This window comes from Coloeus monedula, assembly GCF_965178545.1.
Source record: "Coloeus monedula genome assembly, chromosome: 1".
NCBI lineage: Eukaryota > Metazoa > Chordata > Aves > Passeriformes > Corvidae > Coloeus > Coloeus monedula.
The window spans coordinates 147,017,873-147,037,312 of NC_138781.1; positions in this window are offsets into that span (position 1 = coordinate 147,017,873).

Genomic DNA, 19,440 nt, shown 5'->3' on the forward strand with positions numbered 1-19,440 from the left:
TTACTTGGAAACCTATGTGTGCTCACAGACAAAAATCTTGGCATGTGAAGGCTGAATCTTCTGGTTGGATTTGAGAAGGGGGCGGGGGGGGGGGGAAGAGGACAGGAGGGACTGACCAGCTGGGCTCCTTTCAGCACAGTCAGGAAATTCAGAGTTGCTTCTGCTGCATTCCAGTACCACTGTGCTGTGGTTCACAGGCTTCTTGCTGCTAATTAAATATTTAACATACAGGTGAAGTAAGACAAAAGGAGGGAGGGAAAAACCAACAACTCACATGTGACAGTGTATCGAAAAACAATCCTTTATTGGCATGGAGAGGAATTAGAATGCTTAAGAAGTCTTTTTGTCTTCGAAAACAAATTCATTGGTTCTGCATTCATTTGCGAGGGCGCATTTTAGATACACAGAGAACAAATCTGATGCTTTGTGTCAACATCCCTCATACACCATATTTATATGAACGTGAGGCATGTTCTGACTATTACTTATCATAATACATAACAGTCTGGCCAAGTGCCTTCTTCATTTATGGTTTCCTGGTTTGAAAAGCATACAGTTATTACCAGATGTTCCCAGAAGGAAAAATCATATGGAAAATTACTGCAAAAAGAGTCTCTGGATTAAACGACGTGATCAGTTCTCCAGTGCTGTGTCGTGAGATGGCATTTTTTCCTACACAGACTCACTTAGGACTTACCAGAAATAAAATGAAAAGATATTTTGCTATCAAGGCATAAGAATTCCTCTCCAGGTTCACAAAGATTGTAGAAAACTATCCAGGTGCTATGTTTGTAATTAATATTAATAAAAATTGATTTTAATGCCTCAATATAGAACCAGAAATCTTTATTGTAGTCTGTTGTATGGGCTTTTGTTTGTGTTGGGTTGTTTTCCCAGAAAATCATGTAACAGTATTTACAAGGATTTTAAAAAATAAACAAAAAAAATTTAGCATTGTTTTCCTGGTTCTATAAAAGGTTGAATGCCTGGTAAAATACCAGATGAGCCCAGCTGTTTCAAAGCACTTTAATTCACTTTTGACCAAGATACTCACATCTTCATTACATATACTGAATGAATGCAAAAGTTGAATTTAACAGGGTCAGACTAATGTTCCCTTATCCCTCAGGGAATCTCTGTCTAATTGTGTAAGGACCATAGCAGCAGGCTCTTTAGATATTTATTTAGATCTCTCATATGAGATGTCCCTCTCTCTCAAACAAATCTCTGATTTTAGGGCATAAAAATAAATGTTCGTATATTAAACCTTAGTTTCCTGGTAAAACAAACCATGCCTATACCTCAGAAGGATTTTGGCAAGTATTGAAATCTTTCAAATCTGAGCAAAATCCCTTGGTAGCATACACTGAGCTCTCTGGAGGTCAGTAGAACAGGGGCTTTCTGTAGGAGAGGGCTTGAGCAGTGCTCTCAAGACCTCTGCAAATTCATTCAGGCAAAGGGAAAAAGGTCTTGCCTTGAAAGTGCTCCTCACTCTTCAGCTCCTTACTTTTATCAGGAGCTGTGGTAACACGGAAACTTAAAACTGCTGAAAGCAGAACACATGTGCCTGAATGGAAAAAAAAGAGAAGGAATATCCCTCTTTTTGTCTTGACTTAGGCTTCTGGAATACATTTGACCATCATGGACACATTCACTCTGCAGTATTTCTCTTATTTCTTATTTATTTTTCAACACCCTTTATTCTTCTAGATTCTTCTGAAGCGGCCATTTGAATGGTTGCTCAAGACAGGCATATAGAGCTACCAGCTCACCTTAGTTCTACTCAATTCCATATTTCTTGGTGTTTTTTTCTCACTGAAATGACTACATCCTAATGAATTACCATGTGTTTTTAGTATGGCACTGCTGTGTTGATCCGGAGTTTACCCCCTGCATCTTTAGGAATTCAGGGCTGCAAGGGTGCTGTTTCTGGTACAAGCCTTCTCCTTCTCTTGCTCTTCCCAAGCAATTAGGTTTGTAAAGAGCTTTTCATTTTTAATTTATTCCTTTTGTTTGCATCGACATTTATTTTGGACTCTGTTGCCATGGCAAGTTAAAATGGATGTTTCCTCCAGTAGCCTGTCAGTTTGTTTCCAAAAATTTGTCTCTGTTTATACAAAGTAATTATTTTTGCTGGCATCCATCTACCTTAGCTAGTTTTCAGATGGACTTGATGTCTCTTTCTCTCAGCATGAGGGCTTTTGAATGCCTGCCATTGCAAGATTTTTGTTGTTATTGTTGTTGTTGTTGCTACTTTTGCCTTTCATTTAGTGCAGCATCCTCACAAACCTTCAAAATCTTGTGCTCCCAAAATCCCAGAACTCTTGTGTCTCCTGCTTTTGCAAATTGTGGCTCTATAAATGGCAATTTCCAAGATGATACCAGTTTTGGTATTTTCTTCTTGATGTATCAACTACCAAGGAATATCTATGACAAATTGAAACCAGCATCCTCTCAGAAATTGTTGCAGTTAATGGCCCTTGGCATTGGTCCCTTCAACTGCCTGCTCCAAAAGGCTTTAGTCTGTGTGTACCATAACGAAGCATCCGTCTTTCAGGACCAACCTGTTATCAGCTGCCATCAGTTCTAGTTTTCAGTTATTAAAAACATGCTACCATAAATATATACATTCATATAGATAGATAGATAGATAAAAAGAGAGATTTCATCTCTCTTGCAGCATTGATCCACCTTTTCCCACTTAGCAAAGCTCTCGCGTATCAACTCCAAACTTTGCTGACTGCAGAAGGGTGAGACCCCTCATTTCAGGGGTATTTGGAAAGGCTTTTTGTGTACAACCCTGTTAGATTAATTCTTCTGCTCATTGAAATCTTAAGCTTCTCAGTGTCTGTAATTTTGATGTATCAGCAGGCTCAGCCACGTACGATGACATGCAAACTGAATATTAATCAGCATTTTGTTCAGGCTGAAGTGATTTATGGCTGCTTTGCCATGTGTATCTGCCACACTGCACTGGATGCACTTTGTTTTCAGGCCCATTGATAAAATGACAATCAGTCTTAAGAGCTACATCTATATAAAAAAAATTAAGCAATGCCAATGAAAACTCCAAGCACTGGAGGTTGACAGTCTCTACAACTAAATTCAACATTTAATTCACCAAGATGAATACAGTGGCTCTGACAGCCCACCCCTGGTATTCCCGCCACCTCTGACTTAACCTCTACTCTTCCTCCCTCGCCTCTTCGTCAGCCGTGGCTGCTCTTCGTCAGCGCTGTCAGTTCTGCAGGGCTCCCGACATCCTTCCTGCAGCTACCCCGGCTTTTGTTAATCAGACAAGCAAAAATTTAACACTCAGCCTGCTGAAAGTAGCCCGCTGGTTTCAGAGGGAGCAGGATGTTGCCGTAACAGTTTGATTATTCACTTCATGTAATATTTTTATTTTTTAACAAAGGTGTTTACTTTTCAAACAAAGACCATTGGCTAAGCCATGGCAACCAGAGTGTCTGTGTAGCCAGCAAACACTTATTATGTGGGTGGGTGGTTTGGATGGTCTTGAATACATAATTAAATTTGTTTTTCCTTTCAGCTCCCTGTGGTGTGTTATTTTTTTATATATAAAAGTTATCCCATCTTGAAGACAACTGGTTTTTATTATTAAAAGGACAGTTTAAATGCACTTAGTAAAAGCAAGTCTCTTTCCTTTTATGTCTCAATCTTTTCCCAACTAAAGTCCTTTAGTGCCTATGATCAACTTTTGCAGTCAAAATGTTTCTCTAAGCATTTTCTAAAGATCTAGAAGTTTGTACACTTAATGGAATAAAGTCCTCATTTCCTGATCCTTAAAATATTCAGCATTAGCTTGTATGTTTTATACTGTATCAGCAAAATTGAGGATATGGTATGTTTCCCCTGCTGTAGAAGAAAGAAGCTCCTGCATACTCCTGGTACAGGTAAAAGGGAACAGCAGATAAATAAGTGACCAATATCTCAATAAGCTGAACTTCTGCAGTCCCTGTTGGATGCCCCAGTGACTTTGAACCATGGCTTGTTGGCATGAGTGGACCCCATCAGTTTTGACAGTGACAGCCCAGTGGGCTTGGTGGGAATACAAAGTCTGTCAAATTGGGTAGGTGACTCAGACAGGTGGAAATTCTCCAAGAACATGTGTGATAGGAAAAATTGGAGGTGAGGATCAAACCCACTAAAGCAGGGCTGAAGTAATAGGTGGTGAAAGGAGTACAGCAAAGTGAATTTGGAGATTATGATAGAGCTAAAATAAAATAAGAATATCCTTTGCTTGTGAACCAACATCTTTCTTGTTCTATTTTTTTCTGCTTGTTACCTAGGTTTCATTAGAATCACAGAATCACAGGATGGTTTGAGTTGGAAGAGACCTTCAAAGGTCATCTAGTGTACCCCCACCCTGCCATGGGCAGGGACACCTTGCACCAGACTAGGTTCTTCAGAGCCCCATGCAGCCTGGTCTAGAACACTTCCAAGGACAGGCATCCACAACTTCCCTGAACAACCTCTTCCAGTGCTTCACCAACCTCACAGCAAAGAATTTCTTCATGTCCAACCTAAACCTACCCCCTTTCAATTTAAAACCATTACCCTTTGTCCTGTCACAACAGGCCTTGGTAAATGTTTCTCTCTGACTTTCATATAAGCCTCTCTTCTCCAGGCTGAGCAACGCATGTCCCTCAGCATTTCTTCATCAGGGAGGTGTTTCAGGAGTGTTAGGAGTGTCACTGCAAGGTTCAGATAGTGTAGCTAAGCTGATGAAGGTCAAGCCTGGTGCCTCAGTGATAAGGGATGACAAGCACAAGTATGGAAAGTCTGAAGGAACTGTGTACCTAAAAAAAGAAGACTGAGGAGAACATGGCATGCTTCTTGTATGTTAATATTGATACAGGGAGGAGAGGAAACCACTGTGTCCCATGTTCAGTAGGGCAGAGAATGTCTGTTCATAAACAAAGGCTTCATATTGGAAAAGAAAGAAACCTTTAAATATATAAGGGCTCTGAAAAACTGACTGGCAAGTTACGTGTGAAAAAACTTTACTGAATGTTTTCAAGAACAGGCAGATGACTCTCTACTGAGGAGGATTTAGTGTGCTTGATCCTGCCTCAGTGCAGGTTATTGGGCTACAGTTTTTGGTGTGTGTTTCCTTTTAGCCACAAAGTTCTGTAATGTACACTCTCCATGGACAATCTGGGAGAAATTAGAGTTGAGTCCAAACAGTCAGGCTGGGACTGATACTCATGTCTAGATGAAACAACCCAAATATGAAGGCGGAAATTCAACTAAGTAGCTACTATTAAAAAAGGACTATAAATAAATTGCCTAGAGTTTGAGACAGTCGCATTACTGTGGGAAACCATGAAAGAAGAGTTATTTTTAACTCTCCTGTTGGCTTTTCTATGGCAGTTGATCTGGTGATTTATTGAAACACATTTGTAATGATTTCACTAATATACACATGACATGATGAAAAATGCCATGTTTAATGAGTTTTATGTGATTCATAACAAACTGCAGAGAGTAAAAGCCTGATGACATTTTTAAATTCTACAGGGCAAGAAAAAATTTAATTTTAAAAGCAGGAAACTAAATTCTGAGAAGTGTTCCCTCTTTAATTTGCCATTAAATCCAGGGAGAAGAGATAATTTTAAAAGGTTCCCAAATTAAATGTTAGTCTATTGAGTCAATACTACAAGGAACTGAAAGTCAGTTGGGATAAAACAAAACCATGCAATTGTCTGGAATCTGTTGTTCACTGTCTCTTGGTCTTTGCCAAGCATGATTTGCTTTCACATGGCTTTTGTATTTGCTTAAAATTACTTCTCACATAACCAAATAATATTATTACAGAAAGGAATAAAGTCAGCAAATGTAATGTTCTCTTTCTGGAATGTCGTATTATGCCATAAGAGACATTTAATTTAAATTCTCAGAGCTGGTTACTGTTGTTTAGAAAACAGAATTAATTTTTTCTTTGCACTCAGAGCCTTTCCCCATTTTGGTCCAAGCTATAGGTCTACACAACTAACTCAGCTAATTGCCTAGCCATTTGCTCATCTCCATTAAAATGGCTCAATACTCAGATAAAAATAGATAACAAATGGGCAGCCCTTTTAAGGTTTGGAGGTTTTTTTCTTTACATGCTTAACAGTGGGCTTTTGAACTTTTCCAAGTAAGAAGAAAAGAAGCTTGAATCTCTAGTGACTAGCTTACTATAGCTTTAATTCAAATCTGAATCTCCCATTAAGGTCATCTCTGTAGTGGTTTGAAGTTTTCCTTTTCGTTAACCTCTGCATTGAACTGAATATTCCTCAGATTCCCTAATTAGTTACAGTTGGAGCTTTAGAGACTTTCAAGACTTTCCTCTTTGAGTTAGGAAGAAAAAGGTTCAAACAATGGTCAGGAAACCCTAAAACCTCTTATCTCTCAGCAGTTCGATTAGACAAGAAGAGTACTGTCTTGATGAATTGAAAGTGCTCTCTACCAGATAAGAACAGGAAAGATAAGAACATTAAGGCCTCTTTATTTTTTTTCTTTTATGGAAGAAACGACTGCTTTCCTTTTAAGCACTTATTTTCTTCATTTACACATTGCAGGATAAACAGAATGTGTTTGCAATTAATATTTATGCTCATACACTCATTGTGCCTCAATTCTTTAATGGACTCAACAGAACAATATAAGATTAAATAATTGTCCAAGCAGTCAACGCTTAGTAAGTGCCTTATTATATGTCGTGCAGCCCTAGTGATGCTGTAAAAGAAGGTAGAAAAGGTAATGGTATGAAAATAAGCAAAAAACTGCATTTGTTCAATGTATTCACTTTTAGATAGCATTAAAAAGTAAATATAGGTGTGAGAAAGACACTGGCTGCCCTAGAAGATGTTGTGTAAATGTTATATTTATTTTTCTCCCTTCAGTGGGTTGGTTGTTGCTTTTCTGACAGTTGCTTTCCATTAATCACTTTGGTTCTGAAAGGCCTTAGAAGGAAATTGTTTACAGATATTTTCCTTTGCTCTGACAGAAATATGAAGCCATTTTCAATCAGCTTCCTCCTGTTCTGCATTTGTGGCCCAGCCATTTCCCCATTTAAGTCAATCAGGACGTAGCCATTGAGTTAAACTGGAGCAGATGAAGTTCTTTACCTAGCAGTGGCTAAAGAGCCAGGGAGATGAATGTTTTTTATAAGCAAAAGGGTCTTTTAATAACTTAGCTTTTTTTCTAGTTGATTGAGCGATGTCTTCCAGTGCCAATATAGAGAAAGAGACCTTACAGCCGTCCTTTTAAGGAGCCTCAGGGCTTCATTTGTTCTCAGGTGTACTTTGGACACTTTGCATTAAACAGTTCCACTCACAATTTTCCTAAGACCTCACAGTCAATCCAATGTATGTAATTTAAAAGGCAAACCCATCCTGATACATCAGAGAAAGCTTTTAGCTCTATGGGGTACTTTTTTTTTCCAATCATTGTTTAAGAGCTGCTCTCTAGAGACCTCTTCTAGCTTTTATGAGAATCTATTTATCATTACATGATGTTAATTCAGATATTTTCATTGAACCTACATACTTCTTGCCTCTACATTTATAATTGCACAGATTTATGATGCTGTGAAGTTCAGAAACGTGGGCAATCTGGTGTAGATTATGTTTGGGCCAAAGCACCAGATCGCAGCTATCATTTCTAGTACCTTTCCCATAACTTCGCACGAAGTAACTGAAACAGCTGAGGTGGTCTGGGATCCATAATATCAAACTATTTACACATGAACAAAGTTAACTTGAGAACTCAGAAAGATTTAGAGGAAATGGACTAAACTGTAAGTTTCATTCTATAATCACATCTTAATTACGTTTCACTCATCAGCTACTGCTGGCTTTTGATGAATCCTATGGAGGAGCTCGTTTGTACACATGCCTTTCTTGCTTGCAGAAAAGTAAAGAAATCATCAAAACTTTTCAGAAGAAATCTGGCTCCACTGGCAAGACTACCACATGCTTCAGTAGAGTGAAGTCTTTGGGCTGTGATGCTGCCCACAGGCAGTTAAAACAACAAAACAGAAAAAATGCTTTGGCTATTGTGACATAGGGAGGAAGGAGCTGGAGAAGATTTCTGTGAGTTGGTGGAGGGCAAGTGACTGCAATGAAGATGAGGAAGCAAAAGGGCTAAAGAGAATGAAGAGGCAGAACATGGAGCAGAAACAACAGGACAGCTGTGAGAGGAGGCAGGGGTGTGGACAATTGAGAGAACTGAAATAAATGGAGTTGCTTTCCAGATCAAAGAAGGGAGTATATTTTAAATTGGTTCCTTCAGGAAATGACTGTGGCATGATGGGTGAACTGAGATGGTTAAAAGTCTTCAGAAAGACAACAGGCATAAAAGACCTTACACTATATTTAGGTCCAAATCAGCCCTGACAGAACAGTTCATCCCACCTCTGGCCTGTTCCCAAGGAACTTTTTCCTTCATAACTCTCACAGATGGATTGGGGTTGCACCATGAGGCAGATGAACAGAAAAGGACTATCCATAGGACAGTGCCTGAGGGCCTCTTTCCTTAGGACCCCACAGCCTATGACACATGGTCCATCATGTCCTGTGATCAAAATGTTGGCTTCTCATACAAAGAAGTGGGAGAAGAGTGGAACTGATGCCCCAAATATCTGTAAGAAAGAACACCTGCATGCAGCATGTGGAATAGATGATCTCTGACCATATGAGAGAAGATGTGCTTCTCTGCAGGCTGCTGTGAAGCTTCCTGCAGCAGCAGCAAATACCACAGCCCTGCACTGGTCTTTGAAGTCAGACACTTAGGGTGTGAGTCTCCCATTGGGGACATGTACTTGGGACTATCCTTGGGCATTGAGGCCAGTTGGTGTGCAATGATTTGCACATGTACTTTTCTATTTTCCAGACCTACAGATGAGTTACAAAAGACAGACAAAGAGACTCTCCTGACTCCCAAAGCAAAGAAAGATCTGCACCCAGACTTGGTCAGCAGTGCTCCCAGACATGCTAGCTCCTCTGATTGTTTCTCATCTTAGAAAAAGCTAATTAGTCAGGTCAAAACCTTGCCAGAAAGTAGTCTGCTGGCTGAACAGCATAGATAGGTGAATCACTGAGACTGAGAACGCTGTTTGATGCTACTTAATTCAGCATTATAGAAACATAAACGATGTTTTTCTGTGAGTTACCCTTATTGATTACTCTTAGAAGGATCATTCACAGGTTATTTTAAGTATTTGTAACTTCGGTAGCAACAGGGGTCTGGGCATCTTTTTGCACCTCAGGATGTAGTGATCTCATACCAGAGTGTGAAAAGCAAGCATATTCCCAAAGGCCATAGAGGGAATCTGATGAGTCAAGTTCTCCAAGCCTGGACCACTTTGCAGGACCCAAGGCTGGAGAGCTTGCCACAGACATGCTCTTTATTGAAGCCACCAGAAGGCATGTGCTCTTGGATCTATGTGTGGTAGCCTAGACCTGCATGGTCACCAGGATGCAGCAGTCAGCTTAGAAGGTGACTTTAGGAACACAGAGATTCCCCATCATTTCCATCGGGTGCCAGAGAAATCCTTGGTTTAGCATGTCCCCATTCTCACAGCTGGAGAGTTGGCAATTGCCTTCCTTCATTGGCTGCTATCCAACACTTAGTCAGATGGGGGACTAAGAAATACCACTTCACATGCACGCCTGTTTCTGCCTTTCCATTCACAAATGTAAAAACATCCTTGATTTTTTCTGACAAAAATGTGAACAAGGAGACTAGCTGGCCCAGGGGATCTGTAATAGGATATAGAGCCTTTCACCTCTGTCTTATGAACAGAAAATCATATCCCTCTGATGCACATTTTGTGGCTTGTGAGAAGAGAGTTGGTGGTCTGAGCCTCAGTGTCATGTGTCTGCTTCAGGAAGCCACATGATTTGTGACTGATTAGCCTCTTTGTCAGCAGCCCCCACAGAGGGGCTGGTGATGAACTGGTACCTCCTGTGCAGAGATAAAACACCCTGATTGTACAAGGGAAACTGGTCTCAGTGATGCTGATCTTGCTTTTGTCCCCTGACTAGTAGCCAGTCTTCAGACTTCTGTAGGACAGATAACCATGAACACGAATTTTCTTACAAAACTGTAATGAAAGCACTGTAAATCATACATAGGCATTTTTGGTGACTCAGATATGCAATACTATATCTGGCAACGTTGTTTTGATGTGCAAAGAAGCAGCTTTAATGAAATGGATGTAAAATCTGACCTGGCTCTGAACAGTCCTTCAGTACCTCTGACTGCAGCACCTGCAGACCTGCTGACTGTCCCCACACCTAGGTGAGGGAATCCAACCTGCCTTGTGCTCACATCTCTGGGACAGGAGGGACATGTGCCAAACCTTTGCAAACAGCAGGGCCAGCCCCTGCCACATTGCCCAGGAGGAACACCTCCAGCCTCAGCATTTCTGGTTTAGGGCTCTGAGGCTTAACCCATCAGCTAAGGTTGTATCCATCAGCTGTGAAGGGAAATTCCCAAACATCACAATGTTAGTAGGTCACGTGCGAGCTCTTTGCTTCCAGCTGTTAAGTACATTAATAATATCTGTAAATGCTTCTCTTTCTGTTAAAATACAATCCTCAAATTCCTGTTGATGCACCAGTGTCTGGGAATACTCCCGAGTTCTGCCCTGCCTTCAGAATGCTTCCAACTTGGGTGCAACTGAGCTGAATATGGCTGGATTCTGGGACGTTGTACAAGTAAATATCTAAATTTAAACTGATATGTGACTGGCTATTTATACTTGGGCTTATCCACGCTGGGCTCTTAGTGCCTCTTGACATAGGCAAATGCATTAAATTAGGGCCAGGTGTATTTCTGCAGGCAGTTTTCACTAATGATAGGGGTCTCCTCACCTCCAATCAAGTAGAAAAGAATTGTAAGAGAGAATACTTTGACACAAATTTTCCATTAGCTCCCATTAGCTGTGGTGGTGGGTCAGGCTATTGCACCTCCTTTGCTGCTCAGCTCTGCTCTCCTGTCAGTCGCTGCTGCTTTGAGGAGAGTCCTCAGCTACTTCAACAGAGGATCTGATGGTTCAGCTCCAAACTACCTCCTGCAGCAGCTCAAACTGAGTTCTTAGGGTTGAACGAGCTCTGGGGAAGAGTGGAATAATATCTTGAGCTATATTGTCTGTTCACTAAATGAATTTATCTAGAACCTGAATTCAAAAGAAATGCAAAGAAAAGTATTGTGCTAAGAAGGACACAAAAATAGACTATTTTAAGTGTAGGACTGCAGATCCTCTGTGGATCCAATTCCAAGATATTCTCCCATTATTGCCCTTCCTTTTTCCTTGTTCACAGCCCAAATTTGCCCTCATTTATCCAGAAGTCATGTCTTCTGTTGTTAAATGCAAGAAAACAGGAAAGATGACACAGTATTGGGAACAGTAGCATGCAGAAATAAGTGAGAACTTATATCAAGCCTAGAAAGAAGTGGGTAATAAAAAGTGGCTGACATAGAGTATTCAGATTGTGGGTCTTCAGACACAGGACACAGATGTTTTCTGATTTTACTGGTGGGAGTGAGCACTGGGTGGATGTGTTACATGATTGCTGGGGGACCAAATGCACCAATAAAGTCAGATAACCATCCCTCATATAAGCTGATTCAACCAAATTCCTCTTAAACTTTGAAAGAGTGCAGCCAAAGGATCTGCAAAGGCATCAACATCTTCTCTGTAGGGTCTACAAGTACTGGTTTTCCTGCTCTAGTGGAAGAAGACAGCCCAAAGCACTGTGAGAAAAGCACACACTGGGCTGCCAGCTGCCTGACTGGGAACATGGGATGTCAAAACTCCCTAAAAATCCCAGTGCTCTAGAGATTTCTATTTCATTTTTTTTAGATAAGTCATCCAAATCAATTCAATTCCTAACCATCTGCTTCTCTTAATAACCCTGACATTCATTGCCCTCACATTTATTTAGTCCGAGCTCTGTGTTGCTTCTATTCTGCCCACACTGTAATTTCAGAAACATGATTTAAGCAAATAAAATAAATATTTTTGGATAATTTAATTACAGTAAAAAACTCTGGGGCTCCTGTTAATTTTGGGGAAAGCAAAAAGGCCAGAAGGACTAGATCTGAGAAAGTTCTTAAGAAGCCAAGTCCAACAATGCACAGTTTCCGTGGTCACTTATGCATGGTAATGCTTAAAACTCACCTGTTCAGTTTGAATGTGCAATATTTCATCCCAAACACTCTGGGAAAGAGCCTCCTCTCTTTGTAGGCCCCAAGGTTCTGTGTTTTTGTTTGCATCAGGGCACAGATCCCACTGAAAAGCACAGGGGACCTTACCTAGCCAGAAGGTTTGGGTACTTTCTTATAGAGAAAGCCATGGGTTTGAGTCCCTTCAACCTAAACTACTTAATGTGTCAGTGGCAATTGACACAACTGTGATACAAAAAGTAGATGTAATGCCAAGGTCGGAAATTTCCATGTCACAACTCTTCAGACTTGGTGAGAGAACCATCTGACCTGGTTCAGAGGCCAACCTTGATTTCTAGAAAGGGTTGAGGATTCAATCATCAATCTTTTTGCATAGTGTCTTATACTTGATACATATAGATGCTGGCTGAACCTCACTCTGCTGAAGTGTCTCTGTGCTGAAGGACACTGAAGATGTATTCAAGGGAAATGGTTTAAGATGTTACTGTTCTCTGCCACTACTGCTCCTCCTCTAAGGCACTGCTTAATGAACAAAGCAAAGCTGGAAAAACAGTGTCTTCTCAGGTCTCTGCCATTTCAGTGAAAATTGTTTAATTTATTCGAATATACCTTTCTGTCACAGGAACTGATTGTTAATTCCAGGAATGGGGTAGAGTGGAGGACTCATTCTTAAACTTCAGTAGATGGATTTGTTAACCTGTTTCTTATCTCTTCCATGGTCTCTTCAACTTTAGCCTCTGACAGCCTCATGCCTAAATTTAATATTGTAGTTTCTACTTTGCTACTCCCTACAGCAAGATCAGATAATCCCAAGTGTACCCCTTAATATTTCATCATCAAAATTTTCCACTAACACAGAATGCAAGATAAACACCATCTCTAAATTACTTGAAATGCTAGAAGAGGACATAAAAAATTTTTATTGTCCTTCCCAAAAATCTCTGCAAATCTGTCTGATCTTAGCTCTGTTTAGCTGCAGTTAGAAAGTTTCCCGTGTCTCTTTACTTTCCTCTTCAGCGGATGCTGTCAGTAATTCCAAGACTGAAATCTGTTCACTGCAACCAACAAAGATGGGTGTCTGGTAAATCAGTGTCAAATGCCTGAGTTTGGGGCCCATGGCCACGAAGGCAGAATATCCTGCAAAAACCAGAGAGATTGGACATACAAATATATACCCTGCAATAGAGATTTTCTCTTGTACAGCTTGGTGTGTCACAATAGTCATGATCTCCTGCTGCTCTTTGAGAGACGTGAAAGTTCACTTTATTAAAACATTAATAAGTTTCGGAGGTGCTAATTGATTGCCCAAGCACTGAAGTGCTTTGAGCCCTCTATGTTTTTGCCACCCATCTCTTTTGCCTCCTGTTTGTTAACACAGCTGGAGAAATTCATATGCAGGAATCCACTTCATCCCAAGGTTCTTTAAAATCTAATCCCAACCTCTGAGTGTCCAATTAAACCAATCAAAAACAATTAGGGAATGTGCAGTTAAAGCAACAAATGCCGCAAAGCAGTCTTTGGAAAGGCAATGCTGACTGGTGTGTTTTTGTGGCACAAACTGATTTATTAGGATATACAGTGATGATAAGATAAAATTGCAATGAACCTGGTGGGGAACCCAGCGGTGGTGATCTCTATATTATCACTGGATTTATCTGATCTGTATCACGAAGGCTTAATGGTAACTGTTGTTTTTTTAAACAATACCTTTTGTTCTCTGTTAATGTACTTCTTGTTGTCTTTGGACAGCAATCTAAACAGTCACAGCCACCTGATGATAAGTGTTGGCAAGGTGATAATCAGTTTGCTTGCTTTATAATCCCTACAGGAACAGATGGATTTAAAAATCTTAAAGGGTGTTATAAATCACAGTAGAGTAATAATAACAGTTCAATTGTTTGTGATGAGAGATAAGGTTAGTAGTGAGCAACATTTTTTTACCAGACTAACTGGTACGCTTGCAAACAACAGAGAAGTTTTTTGTCTGGCACCTTTGTACCATATCTTGTCCCTTTTCATTCTGCTGGAAGCACAGAATCTTTGTTCCTTCTAAAACCTCAAATAGGGACATGAAATGGTCAGGAAAAAGACTGAAGTCCTTGCAGGACCCTATGTGCATCCCAAAGCGGCTGTGTTTCCTGTGCCCTGCGTGTGAGAGGTTTGGTGGAAAGTGGCCAGGGACAGGGACCCTACAAGCCACAGAAGGGTCTGAGGAAATCAGCCATGGACAATCTGTGCTCAAGTGCTGGAAACAGAAGGAACTTTTTTTCTGTCTATGATGAGTGTTTTGAGCTTCCTGGCCATCAGCCAATCCTTCCTAGCTTGCAAAATCTATTGCAGACATAAGTTTGGTTTTTTCTAGGGGGATTTGTTACTCTCACTATTTCACATGGCCATTTCATAGAAATGAAACCTAAGGAAACTTTGTTTATAGCTACAATTCTGTATATGAACATGACTGAGTTTCCTGTGACTACAGTTCAAACACCTGTACCTCACTGGATCACACTCAACCCCAGCACATCCAGTCACTACAGTCAGAAGATGTTGGGTTACTTGACACATCCTAAAGAAGATGCTCACTGTGGCTATGAAGGCTGACACCCTAAATAATCTCTTTCACAGGTTCAAGCTTCTTACTGTACATCATCTTTCCTCATACAGAGTGATTTCACATCTTTAATAATCTTTCTTGCCCTCACTATATCTTTTCCATTTTTTTCCAGGTTACTCCTGGATACTGAGTTTCAGAGACTTTTATTATTATCTTACTTCAGAAGACATTCATATGTCACCCTAGCTCCCCTCTTCTTTTTGTTTAGGTCAATACATTGATGCTGGGAAGGTGTAAAATAATTCCCATCAGTTGTATTGGACAGAAGTGTTTGGTATGTAAATTCAGCAACATGAGCTGGAGACCCCTCACATGAAATTTTCTAAAGATCTCTGGTCTCCTAAGGACATGGTGGTGTCACTCACAGTTTGAGATTTTGCTATGTAAGACCTGCACATTTTCATAGTCTTGACAGAATATTAGTTGTACAATGAGGTTTGCAGTAACAAAGGACTCCTTCAATAGGAGGAAGAGCATAATTTTAGTATCTCTGGACAGAAAAATGACTATGGTAAGGTAAACTAGACCAAAGCACTGGAATCCTTTAGAAAAATGAAATTTAGGTGACTCAGGAAGAAAGTAATTCCCTAGGCTGCCTTCCATTATTTCTTTTAAATTCTCAGTTCAAATTCAGCCCTGGAGCAGAAGGATGGATTAAATGGCTTCCTGAGATGCCTTTACATTTATTTCCTGTTATGACTTTTCAGGGCTTATGAGAAATGAAGGTAGAATGAAAGGAACGCTCCCCATAGTTGTGGTTCTTCCAGACAGTCCCTGAAATGTGTTTTTCCATCAAACTGTTAGTTTTCAGGTGAAGAACTAATAGAGTTGGTACAGGTGATGATTTAATAAAAAACCCCCAAACAAACCTCTATTCAATAACAAACAAAAACCACAGAGAAAGCCTGAATTGAAAAACCAATTAATTTTTTATCAGAATAATAAAAAATGTCATAGTCTATATAATGTGCTTATCTAGTTATTTTGCTATGTAATAATATACAGCAACTTGCACTGTTCACGTGAAGCATGAATAACCATGTTGAGTGATGTTCCTGGTACAGACATAATGGCAGTGTACCTACTAAAGAAATGAACTAAAGAAATTATCTTTTCTCCAGAAACATCTGAGCTGACCGGAAGAAATGAAACTAAACATTGAACTTGACAGCAGCAGTTGTTTTCTAGCAGTGAGGATAATGAAGAATTGGAAGAGAATACTTGGGGGAAAAAGAGGGGATCACTACCAGAGAGGAGGAATATATGTGAGAAAGTGCATATTTGAAGTTACATTTGCACAGAAGAGTGGGGCAGATGACTTCTTTGAGCCCAGTTGGAAGCATTTCCTGTGATGGCAGATCAGTCTCCCACCCTTCTTTCCTTATCTCCCAACTATGATATCTGTGAGGCTTCTTCATCTGGAAAACCTAACTGCAAAAGTTGCAGGGCAATCTGCTTTGATGAAGTCTGCTGTTGGGTGTTAGACCATCAGCATAAATGGTCTCAAACTCCCATAGAACCTCCAGTGAGCCTCCAGCAGTTCCTCATGTGAGTGAACATCATCAGCCAAGGGAAGATGAAGTGGATGCATGTTCAGTCTACATGCTTAACCATCCTTGTGGTTTATTTTCAAGTGTTGTTCGGTGTTTGTGCTGCCTCTGGCAGGCACAGGCAGGGACCCAGCCCCTGATGATGATGATGTTGGCTGTCTGCAGGGGAGCCTGTTCCTGTCAGAGAGAAGTTGTCTATTCTGGGAGGAGCTTGCTATGAGCCCTTATAGAATTGATTACCTTTGTAGGTGTCTCTATCACCAGGGAATAGATATCCTGAGACTGGCATCTGCCTTCTGACTTTGGAAGGTTGGGTCACTTTGAAGGCCAAGAGGAGCAGAAAGATAACCACTAATAGCAGCAGAAATGGCATTACCTGTATGATATTCCAGGCTGGGAGAGAGGCAAGCCATTAGAGATACACATCCTCAGGTGAGGAACAGACTTTTCTATAGAAAAGGGAAGGTGTAGACTCAAACTGTAACTTCAGTGTATGAGATAGACCAATGCAGGCAGCAGATCAGGAACACTGAGAAAAACCCCTAATATTACAGGACAATATCAAGCAACACAAAATACCCTGTTATATTTACCTTACTGAAAGAATTGGGAAAACTCTTTAAAAAGTTACATGAAATAATGTAAATGGCATTTGGCCACCATGTCAAGAGCAGACACAAGGATCCCATGTGGCTTCACACAGCAGAATTTTCTCCCCACCAACCAAAAGAAAAACACTTCATTTGTGAGCTGCAAGGGAAGGAAATAAAATTTGTACAGGGTTTGTTTAAAACAGGCAGTACATCTCAGAGGGAGAAAAGCACAGCTGAACTCAGCTGAGCTCTGTAGTGCCAGAAACCAGAGACCAACTGAATAAGAGCTGCTGCTGTCTGGATATATGTATCATCTGTTTCAGTTTTGGGCCTCCACCTGAGTACTGGGGAAATCCACAGGCAATGTCTGTCTGTGGTTTAAGCCTTGACCTGTATTCTCTGAGATGCTCTTTCTTTAGTAGCAGGAGTAATTCTTTTGAAGGTTAGTCTGGTCAAGCTCTGCAGAGCAGCTGCAATGACTGTAAGTGCAGAAGGGCAGCAGAAATGCAAGACAGGATAGTTCATATGGGACATCTAGCCTTTACATTCTCCAGAATCTAATCTCACAAGAGAGCCAGGAATTGCTCTGCAGGAGGGAACATTGGGATGGAGGAGACCCAGACTGATGATTCAAAATCTTTGTACCTCTCCTCAGTAGCACACACAGCCTAGTGTCAGGGAAGGTGTAGATGGAGCTTGTTTCTCCTTGCAACCCTATACCAGAAGCATGGCATTAGGTAAGGGAAATAAGATTATTTTAATTCACAGTGGGAGTGAATCTGGGCCCAGAACCTGAACATCACAGGAGTTCAAAGGTGAGGGGTTCAGCTTGTCCAGACCGAGGGGTTTAACCATAGCGTGCTAGGTGGTGAAGGTATGAGGACAGAAAGAGCTGTGGCCACCATTTCCTAAGCAATTCTTGCTATGTTCCCTCAGGGTCTGCAAAGCACATGTGCTTCCTGCGGCTGTGATGGGGAGGAGGGGGATATCAGGGCAGGGGAGTCCCCTCTGCCCAAGCACCTTCCTGAGGAAGGTGGCTCTGGTGCTGCACTGGAGCTGAACCCGAGCACGGTGTTTGCGTGGAAGCCCTGAGTGGTTCCAGATGTGGCACAGTGGGATGGTGTGGGGCCAGCACAGGCAGCTGCCTCTGGCATTTGGCAAAACCCAGGAGGGCAAAGCTGCCCTAGCTGCATGGAAATGCTTTCTCATGCAGTTGCAAGCCCTGCTAATGAGCAGCCTGGCTTTTCTTGGCTTTCACCAGACTAATTCTCTGATATGAATTTTGGGTTGTGCTTGATTGTTAATACAGGTATTGTGAATACCAGTGAGTTGTGCCTTATCTCTGTTAGCTCTGAAGAGCCTCACTGCTCTCTGCAGAGGGCCAGCCATCCCAGTGGTCACTAGTGTTGGCATTCTGCTGTGTGGTTTGGTCTTAGCCAGCTTTCAGCCATGGCATTGACTTGAGCCCTGGAAAGAGAACTGCCTCTCTGAAGTCAAGATAATCTTGCTTTAGTGACCTCTAAGTGGTCAGTTATGAGAGCAGGTGAGTCAGTGACTCATTTCTGACAGAAGTCTTACAGAAGTGCAAAAATGAAGTGCCTAACTTTTGCCAAAAGTGTTTCCAGTTTTATCTGTGAATACCGGGGCTGCTACCTTCTTGTACCACATCTCTGCCTCCCTCTGACTGCAGACAAGGCTTTCAGAGAAGCTGCTCTGGCAGAACTCAGTCCATGCTGTGCACTGGAACCGATTGCAGAGGCTGCACAGCCCCACACTGAGTAATGTGCTGCCTCAGACAGAGATCAATATTCACATCTGACCCTACTCCTCTTTTTCAGCAGTCTCAGCCTGACATTTTAGCTGGTCCAAGTGGCTCCAGTGTGTAAAAGAGCTTAACAAGCAGAATGCTGTTTGCACTCATGCCATTTACTCTGTGTGCATAATCTGGGCTTCTAAGCTTTCTGTGCAATATTTTTCCTGAAACATCAACTGCCTGGAAGATCGTTTTAGCTCTGCTCACATCTCCTCAAGCTCATGTCAGGTATGGCTCTAAGTGGTAGCTGCAGAATTTATAAACAGGGCAAATTCGTCACCCTGTGTAATGAGCCAGGCCTTGGAAATGAAGGACACCAGTTTCTTTCTTCAGCATCCTGTCTGGTCCGGGTCTGATATGCTCAAGCCAAATAGGCACCATCAGGAGCATTCACACTCCGGGCAGCAGTGGGAAAAAGCAACAAAGTGGCATTTCACAGCCTGAGCCACTGCTATTGTTCTACGCAAGATCTATAAATTAAATAAGGTCTCAAAGCTTCTCAGTAAATAAGGGCTTCTAAGTAAATGCTATTAAAAAGACAGTCTCAGAAATGAGCAAATATCTCTTTCTGTGAGAGTCTTACTGTATGCTGGCCATGAAAAATATCGTTGTCTCAGTCTTTGCTGGTTTACAGTTTGATCTCTATGTGGAAACAAGTGACAAGGAGTATTT